Below are 20,558 nucleotides of genomic sequence, written 5' to 3' on the forward strand. Positions count from 1 at the left end.
TTTCTTTCTTCTGTTGAACACAAAGGAAGATATTTTTAAGGTGCCCTAAAACTTTTTTTTTTTACAAGATATAATATAAGTCTAAGGTGTCCCCTGAATGTGTCTGTGAAGTTTCGGCTCAAAATACCCCATAGATTTTTTTTAATTCATTTTTTTTAACTGCCTATTTTGGGGCATTATTAGAAATGAGCCGATTCAGGGTGTGTGGCCCTTTAAATCTCGTGCTCCACGCCCCAAGAGCTCGCGCTTGCCTCAACATAAAAAAAGTTCAAACAGCTAATATAACCCTCAAAATGGATCTTTACAAAGTGTTCGTCATGCAATATGTCTAATCGTGTAAGTACAGTGTTTATTTGGATGTTTACATTTGATTCTGAATGAGTTTGATAGCGCTCCGTGGCTAAAGCTAACATTACACACTGTTGGAGAGATTTATAAAGAATGAAGTTGTGTTTATGAATCATACAGACTGCACGTGTTTAAAAATGAAAATAGCGACGGCTCTTGTCTCTGTGAATACAGTAAGAAACAATGGTAACTTTAACCACATTTAACAGTACATTAGCAACATGCTAACGCAACATTTAGAAAGATAATTTACAAATATCACTAAAAATATCATGATATCATGGATCATGTCAGTTATTATTGCTCCATCTGCCATTTTTCACTATTGTTCTTGCTTGCTTACCTAGTCTGATGATTCAGCTGTGCACAGATCCAGACGTTAATACTGGCTGCCCTTGTGTAATGCCTTGAACATGAGCTGGCATATGCAAATATTGGGGCGTACATATTAATGATCCTGACTGTTACGTCACAGTCTGTGTTATTCGCCTGCTATTCGGGGGTCTTTTAAACAAATGAGATTTACATAAGAAGGAGGAAACAATGGAGTTTGAGACTCACTGTATGTCATTTCCATGTACTGAACTCTTGTTATTCAACTATGCCGAGATAAATTCAATTTTTGATTCTAGGGCACCTTTAAAGAATGTTGGTAATCAGACAGTAGACAGTCGCCATACTGAGGAAGAAAATAATTTTATTACAATGACATTCTAGAGAATTGTGCACTTACAAACTTAAAACAGTTTCAGAAGAGTTTCTGGATGACACTGTGCACAAAGTGGGCTCCATTAAGGAATCCATTGAGAAAGAGCTCGACTGGTCTCACTGAACACCTTCGGGATGAATGGAAACGGTGAGCCCAGCATCACTGCCTGACCTCACTGATGCTCCTGTCGGAATGGGAGCAAATTCCCACAGCCTTGTTCCAACATCTGGTGGCAAACCTTCCCAGAAGAATGGAAGCCGATGACATTAACCAGTGTACATACCACAAAAACACTCAGGCTAATTTTTTGTGGTAGTATGAGGGAAAATAGTGAATTAAAACCACTATTTCATTTTCCCCCTAAGATTAATCATAAATCAAAACTTTATGAACACCAGACGAAGGTCTGCACCTTCTCAAACAAGAGTAGACTACTAGTGTGTTTCTACTCAAACGCTTTGCATTTCAGGTTATTGGCTCATCTTGTGCTGTCATGGTATTTGGAACGGCAGTATTAAGTTTTAATGTAGATGAAAACACCACAAAGAATGCAGATTATCAGACGATGACCTCCGTCTTGAATGCATCATAGGTGATCTGAATGTAACTCCTAAATCAAAACTTGGATGACATTCCAATAACACAATACAGCCTGAGAATGAAGCCAAACCTTGAGTTATGGAGAAAGCATTAGGCATGAAAACAGTTCTTTAACTTTTTCTTCATGCTAGACTGAAAATGAAATGAAAATAAAATTGCATTTCGACATTGGTATGCATCTAATAGGTCTCAAAAATCACATCAAGTTGCAGGGATGGACATGGATTTGAACCTTCTGTTTTGATTGTATTTCTTTAGCCTGCGTTTGTCCGACTCCAGCAAATTCTCGAAGGACCGTCATATCCTGGGATTCATTGGGTTTCTGTGTGCAAACAAGAGGCTTTGCAAGTTTTGGGAAGTCATTGAAAAATTCTTCCTTGTGTGAAACAGTTATTGTCATTCTCCTTATTATTCTTAAAGAACAAGAAAGGTAACAAGTAATTGAATTACGTAAATGACGCCCAGCCACTGACTTTCATGAGGAATGCCACTCTGGTTTTGGCAGAAGTGTTGTAGTGTTGCGGTAGTTTAAACACGTCCCTAACGCTTTTCGACCTCAGTGTGAGGGCTTCTGGAATTGTAAGATGAGATGTTTATTGTGGATGTGTAGACGTAGGTCTTGGCTAGTCTTTATAAAACACTTAAACACTCTTGCCCCTTGGTTGCCCCTCAGTAATAATAAAAATATAATAATAATCCTTACATTTATATAGCGCTTTTCTGGGCACTCAAAGCACTTTACATATTGAAGGGGGAATCTCCTCAACCACCACCAATGTGGCATTTATTGCTGCTAGAGCCCTTCTCACAATGAGTTTCCTTCAAATGCCGATGTCCAAACACGCTTGGGGCCTGGGGTGAATAACTTGCAGTAAGTTGTTATTCATCCGCACCCGCCCAACAAAACTGAAAGATCCTTCTTGCTGAGAGCTTTTGCTGTTTTCATTGTGCCATGGTACTGGAGACAATCTTCAGTATCTAATGCGGTGCTTATGATGTCTTCATTACTTAACTCTGTGAGATGTGTGTGATCCCTGAAAGCGTGTGAACTTTGTTCAAAGACACCAAACACAAATGCCCTCAGAAGACTACGGGCTGATGGAATGTTCTCTACAACAAACAAACGGGCACAACTCTTTTGGAAACTCTGCAATAACCTTTTGATGTGTGCCGTCGTCTTTTGTCTTGTAGGATTGATTGATTCTTACAGAAACCTAGTCTCAGATGACCATTGGCTGAACATCTGATATTTAAGGCACACAAAATGGGAAACACTTCAACGTCATCATCTGATTAAGCCGTCATGTTTACATCTGTAACAATGAGCGCTAATCTGGATCAAAACGCTGGAGTTTCCAAATTTTTGGAGACAAAAACATTCTTGAATGAATGATTTATTGGTTGCACTCTAGTCCGTTATTGTAGAGGCATCAACTTTACATTTTCACACATCTAAACATGACAATGAACAAAACAGACTTCTTCTTTGTAGTGTTGCTGTATTCTGCACCATAGGCACATACCTCCACCTGCTGTTTCTTTTCTCACATGGATGATCGTTTCCTTTATTCTTTTATTATTTCGGGTTCACACAGTGCTGTATTTCCAGCTCATCAACCTCACCTACACATGCATGCTGCTTCTCATTTCGAAGGCTGCGTCCTCCGGAGGTCACATTTGAAGGCTGCATACATCATCGAGGTGGTCTCATTTAAGAAAAGTAACTGTTAGTTTGCAAAGTAAGAAAGAAATTACAGTATTTTACACCTCACGAGGAATAACAGTCAATTTTATTATGGTTACTTTTCTTAAATAAGACATACTTGATGACTTATGCAGCCTTCAAATGTGACCTCCAGAGGACGCAGCTTTCGAAATGAGAAGCAGCTGCAGACAATGGCTAAAGTTAACTTCCTGCGTTTCAGGATTTTCTGCTTTTAACTGAAAGTTACATGGTATTCATTTTGTCTTAAAGGGTTAGTTCACCCAAAAATAAAAATAATGTCATTGCTCACCTTCATGTCGTTCCACACACCCGTAAGACCTTCGTTCATCTTCAGAACACAAATTAAGATATTTTTGATGATATCTGTTGGCTCACTGAGGCCTTTATTGCCAGCAATGTCACCGAACCTCCGACTGAGTTCAGTGGTTCAACTTTAATATTATAAAGCAATGAGAATACTTTTTGTGCCCAAAAAAACAAAAATAACGACTTTTCATCAATATCTACTGATGTGCTTTACAAATGAGCGTTTACAAATCTTTTGTTTCAAATCAGTGATTCGGATTGTGTATCAAACTGCCAATCTGCTGAAATCAAGTGACTTTCGCGCGCAATTATCGCCGACGTTTAATGCTTCGTTACTAAACATAGGCCGCCATTGTGAGTGTGCGCACCGACATGAAAAACACCAGGCATAAAAGATGCTGAAGTTACAGTAAAACACGACTTGGTGGCGCTCAAGCACAAAACAGCACACATTGATACCAAGACGATGAAGAGGAAGTAAGTAGACGAGGAAGACCCCTACAAACTACCTCCCTAGCATCCTATAGGTCGTGTCTCAGTATATCGTGTAAATGAATGTGGCTGACTCCCTGATCAGTGCCCTGACTAGTGAACTAGGAAGCTGATTGAGACGCACGCTGTGTTTGTTTGTTTTTCTCTTACATTCAAGAAATATAGTTGAGAATGTCTATTTCATAAATATGTTTATTTGCACTACCCTTTCTGACAACCATCTCTCATATGTTATATATGTACCATTTAATATATATTTTACAATAATATACATTTAACAAGTTTGTTTGCCCACACTCTAAAAAATGCTGGGTTAAAAACAACCCAAGTTCAGTTGAAAATGGACAAACCCAGCAATTGGGTTGTTTTAACCCAGCGGTTGGGTTAAATGTTTGCCCAACCTGCTGGGTAGTTTTATTTAAACCAACTGTTATTTAAAAATTGCTATATGGCTGGCTTAAAATGAACCCAAAATAGTTGGGAAATTAAAAATCAGATGCAATTAGAGGCAACAGTGAATAATATTGGATGTGATTACGCAGGGCAAGGTACCTGAGATGAAGGTGGAGTTTGGGGAGGTGGAGGGATGCTGGAACAGCTGAGACTGAAGAGAGGTAAGCGGCTGCTCATATACTCTGGCTGTTGATTGGAAGTTTAGATGGGCTCGCTCCTCCCTGAATTACGTTTAATTAAGTTCACTTAAAAATAATTCTGCATTTTTATCTTCTTTAACTTTATTAATATCATAAATATGTTTATTTGCTCTACCAATAAGCACAAGCGCCACATATTGTCAGGGAGTGAATTTGCACGTTCACTCCGCACATCGCCAGTGAAAATCTTGAAGAACGCTGGCGATAAACGCGTACGATATTCGTCCCGGTGTGTACGGGCCTTGATTCATATGGTTCTGACAGGCGTGTTTAGGGACGGGGTTACGGGTGGAACTTCTTGCTTATTTTTTTCTAATAATCATACATTTTTGTATGATTTACGTTACGCGAATTAATCATTACCTTGTAACATAGTTACATTTCCCCGTGAGATCAGGTTGAAATTTAACAATGAACAAAAAGTTCAATTCAGATATAAGCAGCTCCAGAAGACAATAGTGTCATGATTAATTTTGAGTCAGTTCAATAAAAGTTTCAATGTTGCAAACGAGAAGTTTGTTAGTTAGTATGGAGGCTGGAAGACAGTATGGGGAGTGTAGGATAGCTGATATGCGTTTCCAGAGGATTAGTTTGACACCATCTCAGGATGCTGCTAATTTCCTTCTCCTATTGAAACATTCAGAGCACAAAATGACCACACTTTAAGAAACTGTTGGTGTAAGAGCCCAGTCCATGTTAGTAAAAGTCCAAAAGATGTTTTGACAGCTTAGTTACACCACAAAAAAAAAAAAAAAAAAAAAAAAAAAAAAAGCTGAAGAAAATGAACCAAGAAATGGGATGAAGCAGGAAAATAACAATTAAGGAAAATAATGTTAACCCTTCTCATCTAGTTGTATGGAAAACACAGCTGTAACTGCATAATGGAGACCGCAACTCTTCAAACAATTTTAATATTTCCCAGACCTGCATGATCTCCTTGGAAATGCTTATTGGCAATGGCATTCTCATTACAAATTGTGTGAGCTGTGCTGTAAGCCTTCGTGGAGACACACACAGACCTGAGGGGAGCTGAACGTCTCTTCTGAGCACTTCAATAATCATTTTTAATGGCTCTCAGAATTTATGAACTATGTTTTAAAATGACTAATTATGTTAGGATGAGGGTAAACAAATTTGGCTTGACATCCCCAAAGAAGGGAGTTTCTCCTTTTAGTACTACTTTAACTCTTTTGTGTGTTGTTTTTCGTCACTGTTCACTTCATTAAGCGGAAAAACTCCCACAGTGGAAAGTAGGAATAGATCTATAGTCAAGTCAAGTTTCTTATGTCCTTACTCTACAGAAACATAAATCGTAACTCTCTCCCATTACTCCTGCTGTGATGAACAACCGAACTGGGACCTTTTTTCCTGTTTCACTCATATTAACCTTCTGCCTTCAGGCCATCAGCCCTTCTTTCTCTGCAGCCAAACTCTGGACTTAATGATCCTATAAGGAAATGAACTCTTGAGGTTGGAGAGTGCTGTTATTTAAACAAGTTATGCACCACTCAACTAAATAATAAATAAATAAACAGGTTGACATTGTAGTTTAATGTGGTTTGAAATGTGATCCTGTCATTTTTCCAATAACCTCGGTCACATAGTAAAGCCACTTACCTGCACCTGTGTGTCAAAAAAAAAAAAAAAAAAAAAAAAAAAAAAAAAACCTTCAATGTAGTTTTTCATATAAACATCTGTATTGTTCTGGAATGAAACATCTGAGGTATAAATCATTGTTAAATCATTGTAGCTGTCTTTGTTTTTTAAGCTTTTTCGGGTCACTGCTGGGATCCCTGGCTGCTGTTCAGTGTTTTGACGAACTCTGTTTGATGGCCACTTTGAATTTTAGTACATCATAAATGTAAATATTCACATCAGGTGAAGTTTATACACATTTTAGGTCACACTGTTTCCAACATTTGTATGCTATCAAATTATATAAAAAAAATCGTAACCTTTCGAGTACAGTTCAGTAAAGATAGTAGGGTGGAGAGAGAGCAAAAAGAAGGAATTTATGTGTGTGTATATGTTTATACGTATACATCGTTACTTCAGTCTTCACATGTCACATGATCCTTCAGAAATCATTCTGATATGATGATTTGCTGCTCAAGGAACATTTATGATTATTATCAGTGTTGAAAAACAGTTGTGCTGCTTCAGATTTTTGTAGATTTTTTTTTTTTCAAGATTCTTTGGTAATTAGAAAGTTAGAATGAAAAACATTTAATTGAATATGACCTTAATGTCACTTTTGAACAATGTAATGCATAAAAATATTAGTTTCTTTTAAAATAAACTAAATAAAAATTCTCCTGATCCCAAACTTTTGAATGGTACTGTATAATATAGTTATATATTGCATGCTAACAGTATGTTGACAGAAGGATCTTTTGTCTTTACTGTCATTGAGTGCAGAGAGGAAGAAAATAATGGGGTGAAGGGATCAGGACTGGAATCAGGTTCATTCTCACAGAACTGTAATGAAGCAGTCTAAGGGCCAGATTTATTAAACAGGGCAAATTAGCGTGAGAGCTCAATTCCAAACAAGCACCAATGGGAGTGGAAAGTTAAATACTGACAGTAGTTTTTTTTTATGGCAAAAGAGGGTTTGCTGGTGCAAGCTGGCCTTGATTATGTCATCATTTCTTCTTTCTATCATATGATATTCATGAATCATACATTACATACACTTGAATCATTTAACACTTCACGAGTCTAAGTGACAAACCTGGACCTTGCTAATTTTGACCTGTAAAAACACTGGCCTTGAACTCTGTGGCACAACAACAACATTGTGTTTTTTGGATGTCAGTGTCGAATCTTAATGTTTAAACTACCAACTCAATTCTTGTTGATTTTGGTTCTCATGAGCAAAACATTCCTAATTTTCTGTGGAAGATTTCCTTGCACTCAACTCAGGAGAGACGTCTTTGTTCAGCACCTTGTTTGTATGGCTGGCAACAGTTCTCGTACTTTTTGAGGATTTAAAAAAAGGTTTTAATTGTTTTGAAGGTGTTACAGTAGGGCGTGTGGAAATAGTTTTGGTACAGATACTCAACTATATGCACAAGGCTTAAATATATATTTCTACAGATGTGTTTACCAGTAGATATCTAAAAGTCTCCAGAAAAAAAGCTTTTATTTGAACACAATAATTTAAATGAAATTTTGATCTTACTCAGGCCATCCTACAACAATCACAGTGACAACAACATAATCACCAATGTTCAAAATAAATAACACCAAACAAATTGGAACATGTATGTCATTTCAGCTTTTCTATTACGATATAGTCTGTTTTTATCATCACAGAAAAAGCACAGCAGGTGAGATGGAAGAATACTTTAAACAGACCTTCTCTGAAAAATTGTTTTGTGTTTTGGGAGCTTGAATAATAAATGTGGTGTTAGTGAAAGTTTGTTTGTCTGCTCTACATGACAGGGGGCGAAAGGGGGCATTGCCCCCTCAGTTCTGATTTGTGCCCCCTCAGTTTTAATTTGTCTCCATTCACCCGATCGATTTTAACTTTTTAACGTGTATAACACCGGTGTGATGAGAACGTTCAATACGCTAAATTCAAACCTGCTTTCCCGCTGCTGGCGCTGAGCCAGAGATTGACGCGCTCTGTGCTTTTCATATTTCACAACTCAGTTCTCAACCACATTTATTTGAGGTTTCAGACGTTTGAATGAGGTCTAGGCTATAAAAAGACATTTATAGTTTGTTAAATGCTGATTCCATACAGTCATATGGAAGCTGCGATAATTCTTTAAATTATAATTTGACGAAGTTGTTTGTTCATATCAGATACAATGCCTATGAAACAAAGTTTACTCTCTCATCCCAGTTTACCAGCCACTTACGTTTATTTCGGGAAAAATTGATGAATTTATGTAGGCCTAATGTAAATCCGACAGATTCCCTGTTTTATCAACTAACATGGTCAGTAAAGGTGTTTTAACAAAACACATTCACTTCCACATATTTGACAATTGGAAAATATCATATAATTCATGATATAGCCTAGTTAACAAGTTTTGAAATATTTTAAATTTTAAAAAAAGGAAAAACAAAACAAACGCAATGACTGTAGTTTGGCTGCATGACGCGTCGCCAAGGAATGAATTTAAAATAATGTTCTAAAAAAACAGGGTTTCCCAAACGGGGGTTCGCGAGGGAATTGCAAGTTGATGGCAAGCAATTAGCCTAATTAAATTATAATGAAATCATTAAAAATCAAACAAATAGACTAAATAATATTCAAATGAAAAAATCTAAACAAACAACAAAAAATCTATTCTGCATGTGACCATTCAGTTACAGAACTGAACGCGTCTGCTCAATTCAAAGTGGGCTGAACGAGAGTCGCACCAAACTTGCCCATTTCGCACCTCTCATTTGATTGACAAGATGATGAAGGAACATTCGGTTTCAAAGATAATGTAAAAGCACCTATTTAAGCGAGTTTGTCATTGATTGTACTGTTTTGTTGTTGTGTTTTTTATTAAGAATAATAATAAACTCATCATTAATGAACCCATCATTAAAATGCGTTCACGGGCGTTCATAACCGTGCGTGTCCACTGGCGCGGTGCCTTTATGAATGCCCGTGCGGCCGTGAGCATTGTACTTTCACTTTTGAATTAGCGATTCAAACGCCCCCGCCGTCAATTAACATGTAGTGAAATATACTCACCGTCACATCCCTAGTAACATCCTTATTTTTTAATTTAACACTTTAGTAATTTCTAGTTATTTTTCAAAAATGTACATTTCAGACATTATCACCATTTATTAAAACCTATTGGTTAATTTCAATTCATAATGTTGCTACTGACAGATCTTCAGTTAAAAATTCATAGTATAGTACAATCACAGTATCAAGTCAAGTCACCTTTATTTATATAGCGCTGTGCAGATTGTATCAAAGCAGCTTTACAGTGATAACTGGTACATAATTTTTGCTGCACAGCAGCTCTTCAAGAATAGTGTCAATGCAGGCAGATCAGAAGCACTGTTGAATAAATGTCAAGAATACTGTTGAATATCAAATGTCAAGTGTCCCCAACTAAGCAAGCCAAAGGTGACAGCGGCAAGGAACCCAAACTCCATCAGGTGACATCAGGTGGCAAACAAGTGGCAAATAGGTGTTAAAATGGAAAAAAAAAAAACCTTGGGAGAAACCAGGCTTAGTCGGGGGGCCAGTTCTCCTCTGGCCAACAGTGCTTTGTTACGGTTCAGGTTGCTATCATAAGTCTGATAGGATCGCAACAATCAAAGTATTTATTTCAGTTCCATCCAGTTGAGGATCGTATTCATCACGCCGGTATGGACGGTTTGTTGAGGAACTGTGGCACTGGCTGTCGTGTCGATGTCTTCACAATGGATGATCTAGTCGACTCGATCTCTGCTGATACTTCAGGGCTGCATTGTGGTCATGTCAGGGCACCGGTCCTCGGTCTCAGCTGGAAACGGCCCCGAATCCGGTTGATTGCTGTAAACCTCGGGATAAACAGAAAGACTAATATTAGCGTAGATGCCATTCTTCTTCTTGAAAATATAAATTGATAATGTGTTATGTGTGTGCCAGGTTAAAGAGATGTGTTTTTAGTCTAGATTTAAACTGACAGAGTGTGTCTGCTTCCCGAACTATGCTAGGAAGATTGTTCCAGAGTTTAGGTGCCAAATAGGAGAAGGATCTACCGCCTGCGGTTGATTTCGAGATTCTAGGTATTATCTGCTGGCCTGAATTCTGAGATCACAATAGACATGAAGGACTATATTGCATTAAGAGCTCGCTTAGGTACTGGGGAGCTAAACCATTTAGTGCTTTGTAAGTAATTAACAAGATTTTAAAATCTATACGATGTTTAACAGGAAGCCAATGCAGTGATGACAGAACTGGGCTAATATGGTCATACTTCCTAGTTCTAGTAAGAACTCTAGCTGCTGCATTTTGTACGAGCTGTAGTTTATTTATCAAGCGGGAGGAACAACCACCCAGTAGAGCGTTACAGTAATCTAACCTTGAGGTCATGAACGCATGAACTAACTGTTCTGCATTCTTCTTTGAGAGCATATGTCGTAGTTTAGATATATTTTTAAGATGGAAGAATGCAGTTTTGCAGATGCTAGTAACATGGCCTTCAAATGAAAGATTGGTATCAAAGAGCACACCCAGGTTCCTAGCTGACGACGAAGACTTAACAGAGCAGCCATCAAGTGTTAGACAGTATTCTAGATTATTGCGTGAAGAAGTTTTCGGTCCAAAAATTCGAATCTCTGTTTTTCCTGAATTTAGTAGTAGGAAATTACTGGTCATCCAGTTTTTTATATCAGCTATACATTCTGTTAATTTTGCGAATTGGTAAGTTTCGTCAGGGCGTGAAGAAATATAGAGCTGAGTATCATCAGCGTAACAATGAAAACTAACGGCATGCTTCCTAATGATATCTCCCAAGGGTAGCATGTACAAAGTAAAAAGCAACGGTCCTAGTGTTGAGCCTTGCGGTACTCCATATTTAACTTGTGATCGATATGACCTCTCTTCGTTTACTACTACAAACTGATAACGGTCAGATAAGTATGATTTGAACCATGCCAAAGCAATTCCACTAATGCCAACATAATTTTCGAGTCTATTTAAAAGAATATTTCGATCGATAGTGTCAAATGCAGCACTAAGATCCAGTGACACTAATAGAGAGATACAACCACGATCTGATGATAAGAGCAAATCATTAGTAACTCTAATGAGAGCAGTCTCAGTACTATGGTACGGTCTAAACCCTGACTGGAAATCCTCACAGATACTATTTCTTTCTAAAAAGGAACATAGTTGCTATGAAACTGCCTTTTCTAGTATTTTTGACAGAAGATTAAAGATGAGTGAGATTTGAGATCGGCCTGTAATTGACTAATTCTCTAGGATCAAGTTGTGTTTTTTTAATAAGAGGTTTAATAACAGCTAGCTTAAAAGTTTTTGGTACGTATCCTAGTGATAAAGATGAATTAACAATATTAAGAAGAGGATCTATGACCTCTGAAAGGATCTCTTTCAATAGCTTAGTCGGTATAGGGTTTAACATACATGTGGTTGATTTTGATGATTTAACAAGTTTAGATAATTCTTCCTCTCCTAAAGCAGAAAATGAATTGAATTTTTCTTCAGGGTGTAGCGTATGCACACGTATCAGGATAATCAATAAACTTTGGAATGTTCAGAACGCTTTTAGCATGCTGGACTGGGTTGTAAAACCCCCCCCAGAGACTGACCAGATCCACATTCCAACACCCCACACACACAGGGACACACAAAAACACACACACAGACAGACACAGAAACACACAATCATACATTTTCAACTGTATTTGTAAACTACCACTATGCTGAAATATATATTTCATATATTTTTAGGGCCTATGCATGTTTCCTAGTGTTTAAATGAGTGTATTTGTGCTAGTGTGCATTTTAACGATATAATTTTGTCTGTAAACCATAACTTCTCTCCTATGCCTTTCTGACCTATCGAGTTTGGTCTCTCCGTAAAGCTCCGGACACGAGCTATTCACTGAGATATGTCACACCGCTGATAAATGCATTTTTCTATGTGTTTAATGATACTGTGAAGAACGCACTCCATTTGGAGATCTGATCTGAGAGTCATAAATCATGCAGATTAAGTCGTGAGGCCAAACAAAGGAAAAGCTTTCCCGCCAACTTTGCACCCATGTTATTGGCTACCCCACCTCAAGGAGGTGTGTCGGCTTATCTGTCATAAAAGCAAAGACGCACAATTTCTTGTGTGTTCTCTCCCGATTGTCTCACGAGCATCTCGTGCACGTTTTTCCCGGACCCCTCCGGTGACCACGCGCTGCCACCGCGCTCAGCTTCGGGATCGCCATCTTCCAGCGAAACTCACTCTCGTCCTCAGTTCAAACCTTCCCGCTAAACGGAGGAAGCCAACGAACTGCACCAGCGCTAACCTGAAATTCGACACACGCAACCAATGCAAGTATACTGCCGTTTCTCAATCTTAGATGATGAAACTGATTTCCGTGCTGGCTTAGGACTGGTTGTGAGTTTGCTACTTGCCTTCTCTCTTTCCTTCTATACTTCTATTCTTGTACATAGGTGTGTATTTTCTTGTATATATATTTAGATGTATAACCTCTGTATTCGTAGTTTGCATATATTAAAACGTTATTCATGCTCGATTGTTCTGTTTGTTCTTTCAGCTGAAAACCCAAGTCACTTTAACGTTTTTCGATCGTTTTATTCTTTGATGTTATAATAGCAGGTTGTTTTCATGGCCAGATAACTTTGTTTATAATATTCTATGAGGGACGTAGTTTGCTGGACAAACGAACAGTTTCTCTAAATAATTATTAAACCAGAACTAATCATATATGTAATTGATTATAATTCGTTGTAATTGATTCACGATATATGTTTAATTCCCCGTTGGGTCGATATATGAATCATAATTTATTCATAACCTTATGAATTATTATATTCATATTTCATCCATAAATTGATTAATAACCGCTACATTTCGTTACAAGGGACACTACAATGCAATGTCTGACACAAAACTGTAGTAGACGGTTGCATGGTTATAATTTTCTCTCTAATATTATCAATCTTGCAAGTAAAGAAGTTTATAAAGTCATTACTGCTATGCTCTTTGGAAACATCAGAAATTGAAGCTTTATTCCTTGTTAATTTAGCCACTGTATCAAATAAATACCTAGGGTTGTGTTTATTTTCTTAAAAATTTTGAAAAATAGGCAGATCTAGCAGTTTTTAAGGCCTTTCTGTACTCAATCATTTTCTCTCTCCACGAAGTGCGAAATACTTCTAGTTTTGTTTTCTTCCAGCTGTGCTCCATTTTTCTAGCTGCTGTTTTAAGGGCCCGAGTGTGCTCATTGTACCATGGCGTTGGAGTAATTTCCTTAATCTTTTTTAAACGCAAAGGAGCAACTGAGTCTAATGTGCTGGAAAAGACAGAGGCAATAGTTTCTGTTGCAACATCAAGGTCTTCTAAGCTGTCTGGTATGCTAAGGTGATGAAACTGATTAGGAAGATTATTTATAAAGCGATCTTTAGTGGTAGAAGTGATGGTTCTACCATATTTATGGCAGGGAGGCAGTTTAGCCTCTTTGACTAAATGTAGTATACATGAGACTAGATAATGATCTGAGATGTCGTCACTCTGCTGCAGAATTTCAACAGCATCAATATCGATTCCATGTGACAATATTAGATCTAAAATATGATTACGACAGTGAGTGGGTCCTGACATGTGTTGTCTAACACCAATAGAGTTTAGAATGTCTGTAAATGCCAATCCCAATGAGTCTTTTTTATAATCTACATGGATATTAAAATCACCAACAACAAGGACTTAATCTGCAGCTAGTACTAACTCCGACAGAAAATCTGCAAATTCTTTGATAAAGTCTGTATGGTGTCCTGGTGGCCTGTATACAGTAGCCAACACAAATGTCAACTTACATAATGTTACGTAAAGCACCATCACTTCGAAGGAATTATATTTGAAAGACTTCTGGCTGATACTGTAAATATTACTATAAATTACAGCAACACCTCCCCCTTTGCCTTTCTGACGAGGATTGTGTCGATAATCATAACCTTGAGGGCTAGACTCATTTAAAATAATGTAATCGTCCGGTTTTAGCCAGGCTTCTGTCAAACACTGCACATCTAGATTATTGTCTGTGATAATATAATTTACAATAAGTGATTTTGAAGAAAGGTATCTAATATTTAACAACCCAAGTTTATCATTATTATATCTATTTTTTATTTGTTGAACATCAAATAAATTTTTACCATTAAATGGGTTTGGAAGTTTTTTGTTTTTACTAATTTGGGGTACAGACACAGTCTCTATGTGATAATATCTAGGTGTAAGAGTTTATATGTGTTGGGAATTATCTGACTTCTGTAGTATGACTGTAAATGTACATTTCAGATTAATCTCTATTTCTGTCATCAGTTGTTCAATTATTTTATTGTCAAAACTATTTTAAATAGAATAGTTGATTTATTATTTCACATTATTTCATATGCTGAACATTTTTCTTAAGGGGACATCTTCCCCTACCATAAATGACCATGCAAACTTCTAACTTTTTTCATGAACACTTATTATTATTATTATTTTATTTTATTTTATTTTACATATTCTGGACATATTACATATTATAAATGACAGTAATTTGTGTTACGAAAGCACATTTCTGCAGATGTCATGGCAAGTCAAAACAGTGTGTGCAGTAAAGTTTGTAAAATGAGCTGAACCAATGCCAGGATCTTGCCAGATCAAACAATCAAAAAAAAAAAAAAAAAAAAAAAAAAAAAAAAATGATTACGTGCAACACAACTTAAAGCAAAGTAAGTGAATAACATTGGCCTGGCATCTACTTTATTTTGTCATCAATGCTGTTTCAAATCTGAACATGCTCTGTATCATCAATGCCTGTTTCAACCATGACCCAGAACCCAGAAGTATTGGAATGTTTATCTCCCACTGTATTAATGATCATATTCTGTTTTCTCTGGCTGCAAAACAGCAACACATCTGTATGCACATATCGCCATAGTGCCAAACATTACCTGGAGGAATGCATAAGCTTACTATTTCCCAGTGTCTTTGCAAAGTCTTTAAAGTCTTGAACCCATGCCCTGTTTGTCTGTTTCTTAAACCACTGGTGATTTGTTTCTAGAGATGCTCAGACCCATCATACAACATGCAGTCAATAAAGCAGGAGATGAGCAAGTTTACGGACAAGCCATTCGTAAGAGATTGATAAAATAAGTGAAGATTGGATTCAAAGACCTGATAATTACGCTTTGATTGTGATTGAAAGGAACCACACCACCATGTGTTTTGTTGATTTATGTTACAAACACATTTTATGTCATGATTCATCACTATAAGGCTGCAAATCAAATGTCAGGAGAGCGCTTGGGAGACCCACCCCTGAATCTGTGAGACCTGTAGGACCATGAGCCAACAAAATGAACAACAGCCAAATGCAACAGATGCAACTACATATGTTGACAAGATTTATTAGGATCAGAAGTTTAATTTGTTAAAGGTGATATGCATAATTTGTGTGCAGTTTGTGGCACCAAATGGAATTTGAGTCTGTTTGTTTAAATGGCCAGACTGGGAGGGATTTAGCAGCATATTCTCAACCAATGGTGTGAGAGCGACAGTTGTGTTTGGTGCTGCTGGTGGTACAGAAATTACACTTCACATTTAACAGGGAACTGAACGTTCTGACAAGGTTCTTTCAGTTATGAATAAATGTTCTTCCAGTAATGGTAATAGAATGTTTGCTGAGTTACAAAAACATTATCTATACATTGTTCATGGAACATTTTTTCTGAAATGTTTTAGTTGGATGTTCATCATCATTCATTTTATAATATGTTACTACTTGTTTCAGAATGTTCCAAAAACACCCAAACATTTTTACATTTAAAAGTTTCAAGTTTATTTTCTGCCTTAAATTGTTTGGTCAAATCAAAGGGGTGCCACTGTTACACCTGCAGTGAAAAGTCAATGAGATAAATTACAAATGAAGGAAATCAAGACAAATGACGGAAATGGTTAAATGGATGGAAACATAAATGTTGAAATGACACCATTTTAGAGCTTTTCACAAGATCCACAATTCAGAAGATAACCTACAGTCATGTGTGCAGTTGTTTACTTCAATTGTAGAGCATTAACCACAAGTCTTGAAAACCTGTCAGGCAGCATTTAAATCAACCCGATTTTACTGCTGTATATTATCTGGGAACAAAAGCCTTAGATGCATCCATCCACATTACCATTCAGCTTACAGCAACTGCAATGTCAGCAATCCAACGTTTCTTATTAAGGGGTGATTTACATCTGCCCTGGAAGAATTAAATGAGCAGTTAACTGACTTTAGTGACACTCAAAGTGCACCTTTTTGCCAAATTACTTGGAGGCATGGCATATATGATTTTACCACACTAACAAAAGAACAGGCCTTTTTTAAGCTCTCGAAGTATCAAACATACGTTTAATCCACAACAATTGAATTTTATACAATTGTGTCTTGTATATTTTAACTGTAACTATTTATTAATATTGCACCAATATTGAATTTTGTCAAATGCAGTATTCTCACAGATCCATGCTCAAACACTTTTCATGAGCCAAATCACAGACAACCAACTAAATTTCAGAAAAATGTGTAAACGGAATGTTTTAATGAAAAAATATAGGCCTATATCTGCAAACGCTGTATTACGTTGAGGCTCAGGTTCCTGTCACATGAGGGTTCTGTTTTATCTGCATTAGGGCTGTTTACACGACACCACGTGCCATGTTCATTTACATGAGAATGGTGTTTTGGGGGCCTGAAAATGCAAATTTTCGAGTTTGTGAAAACAATACTGTGATAATCCCCATGTAATCTATAAAAACATGAATATGTGAAACGGTGATGTCATGCATGTTACGTGTTTAGTCTGTGTGTGCGTAGTGTTTCTTTACAAAACTACTGGCCTGGCAGCAGAATACAACTATTTTAGTTGTTTTCACAGATCCGTGTGAAAGGGGATCGTTTTCACATCTATGCCAACATTATTAATAATCTCAAGATATTTTCATTTTGTGATGTTTTGAATATCAGAATCAAAAACACACTACTCAGCAAATGTATTAAATTGATTTTAAATGTGTTTAAATAATTGCTTGTACATTTAAACATGCTGCTTGAAACTAAAGAAATGTTTTATTTTTATTTTTATTTTTTAAAGAAAAATCTGTCCTTCCAGTGCTTTGTGATGTTTTGTGCAATCTGTTGGAGAGATAAACATTTCCTCTCATTGGGTTCAGTGTAAAAATTGCTCTTGATAACTTGCTTGTGTTGCCATTTCCATTCGATGAGTCCCAGTGGACACTAAGAAGCCTTTCCTCTTTCTTCACCTCCACTTGTTAGCTGGATGAAAGAAATTCCTAGCAGATAAATCCTCATGAGGCCAATAGTTTACTAAAGACTTTTCTTACAGAACGTCTGATAGATTGGTGTATCCCACAGTTTGACACACTGAATCCCAGCTATTTCCAAATCAGAAGGGAAACCAATACAATATGTATGACTTTCAATAAAATTTGGCATGAGACCAAACCAATAAGTAGTCTTACCTCTGACCTCACAGCAGTGTGCTGAAAAACAAGACAGGCACTTATTTACTTAATAACATTCTGGGTTCAGAACTGCTATTTTAACCAAAAGTTGTGCCCTGCTGGAATCTGAGAAATGTTCAGTTTTATGCAAATTTCAGCCCGATATTCACAGAATGTTACATTTTAGTCAGTAGTTACATCTATTTTCTACCCTATTAAGCATTCAAATTAAACAACATTTTTTGAAAGAAACACTATTTAGGTGTAAGAAAACGTCTCGGTTACATATTTAACTCTCGTTCCCTGAAGGAGGGTACGGAGACGTACGTCAGTAGTGACCGGCGAATTGGGATATTGCCAAAGAGCCCTATCAGCTTCGAGTGAACTAAAACAAGCCAATGGAATTGGCGTGCGATATTTGCATAATGTGCACCGCCTCCGTCAGGTGTATATAAATAGGAAGCAGATGCAATCGCACTATGTTTTTCGCTGAGGAGACAACTGGTGGCAGCACTACAGCAATGGTACAGAAACTGTGGTGACGGGACATACGTCTCCGTTCCCTCCTTCAGGAAACGAGGGTTACATATGTAACCGAGATGTTCCCTTTCCGATGCTCACGTTCGACGTACATCAGTAGTGACCGACGAATTGGGATCCCAAATAAAGCGCCACAGTTACGAAACCCCTTCCAGTGCCCAGCGCAAGCTCTAGTCACCCGGCGCACCGATGGGACGGGGAAGGGGCGAGTTTACGCCGAGAGAGTCTACTGCTGTTCCGAAATACTGGGTAAGCAATCCCATAGGGGACGCTGCGGAGACCACTACCTACCCTGCGGGGGAGGAGTTTACGTGGAGAATACACATATGGACTGTTCGTGGGCAGTACGCATATGGAGTCCCTGGGATGGCTCCACCTGGGTAGGGGGGAGACTCATCTGACAGGTGACAGCAGAGCTGGCTCTGCTAAGGAAAAGACACGGGCTCACCGTAGGGAGTTGACCGCAGACAATACACATATGGGACCACTCATGTGGAAGGGTCACGATGTATGGAACCCAGCCAACATCATCGTTGGTGACGGACATTGGCCTGCCATCAGACACTCCGCAATGTCCGAGCCAAAAGTCGGAACTCGACAGGGTTCGCCAAGTAGAGAACTCAACTGGAGTAAAGGATGCACACAGTGGTGTAGTCTACGCGATACGCAGGTATACGCCGTATACCCACTAGGAAAGATCAAGGATTTACGTATACCCACTTAAAAAAGCACAAGGATATGTAACCATCCAATAAATCACAATAAGATTTGTGGTTTGTTGCTTTTGACATGAAACAAAGTTTCATATTTCAAATTCTGCCCATTTTACAACGAAAAAAAAACAAAAAAAAAACATAAATACCGTTTTGGCGCTCTTTGATGTGTAACGCCTTATCAGTTCAAGAGAAGCGGTAATGTAAAGCACACATGAACTGACCCTCTACTCCGTTGTCATACCAGTTTTAGCGTTGAATAAACATGAATGAACTTCTAAAGGTATGTTAAAAGATACAGAACAACTTAATGAAATCCATATCATGTCTTGTGTATTCGCATAATCGGTGTTTCAACTGCGGAAAGACGTTAATAACAGCTTGTAAACAATGTCACGTAACATCAAATTTAGGCTAATGTTCAGGCATGAAAATCCCTCACCTTTCGGCGAAATTCGCCGTTTTGAAACCAAAATAGGTGACTTGAATCGTGTAGATTCGATGAGAATTTTTTTTTGAAAGGGGGGGGTGTTCATATTCAGTGAACTGCGAACAGGTGCACCTCCCAGAAGGGAGCGCGAGATTCGGTGAACTGCGACCTGCGATTCAGTGAACTGTGAACAGATGCGCGTGCCAGAAGGGCGCGCGAGTGCATGGAAATATTAACGCGAAGGGCCTTGCATCACAGACCACCATCAGAAGCTGAAAGCACGCCTGGCCTCGGCGATTTACCTGACTGAATTTGGTGAGTGATGGCAGGGCTCGACAGGACTGCCCGATGGCCCGGGGCCAGTGTGAACGACGCTCGGGACAGTAGACGCACTGGTCACCAAATTGTCTGTTTCGCTGTATTTCACCAACAAAAATAGTTCCAAAGTCCACCGAATTGTTTTGCGTCTCTGAGCAACACTTCCTGAATGAATCAGCTGCTTGAATGAATCGGTTGAATCTCAATGATTCGCTCATTAACAGTGATTCGCTGCCACCTACTGGCGGGTTAAATTTCACATTTAAAGTGTCTTCATTTTTAAAAATTTCAAATAACAGTATTTAACGTTTTATATTTTCAACATTAAAAACATTTTTATGCATCTGTAACTGCTCTTGATTAACTTTAATAAAGTTATCTATTCTATAGTTATACATTAGATTACAATTTCTGTACCTGAAAATCTTCTGTTTAAACCTACATAAAAAACTTGAAAAGCACCATTTCATTTATATGTTTGTTCTGTTGTATTTATTTGTGCTATTACTCGTAATTTGATT

Source organism: Chanodichthys erythropterus, chromosome 6 (assembly GCF_024489055.1).
Source record: "Chanodichthys erythropterus isolate Z2021 chromosome 6, ASM2448905v1, whole genome shotgun sequence".
Lineage (NCBI taxonomy): Eukaryota > Metazoa > Chordata > Actinopteri > Cypriniformes > Xenocyprididae > Chanodichthys > Chanodichthys erythropterus.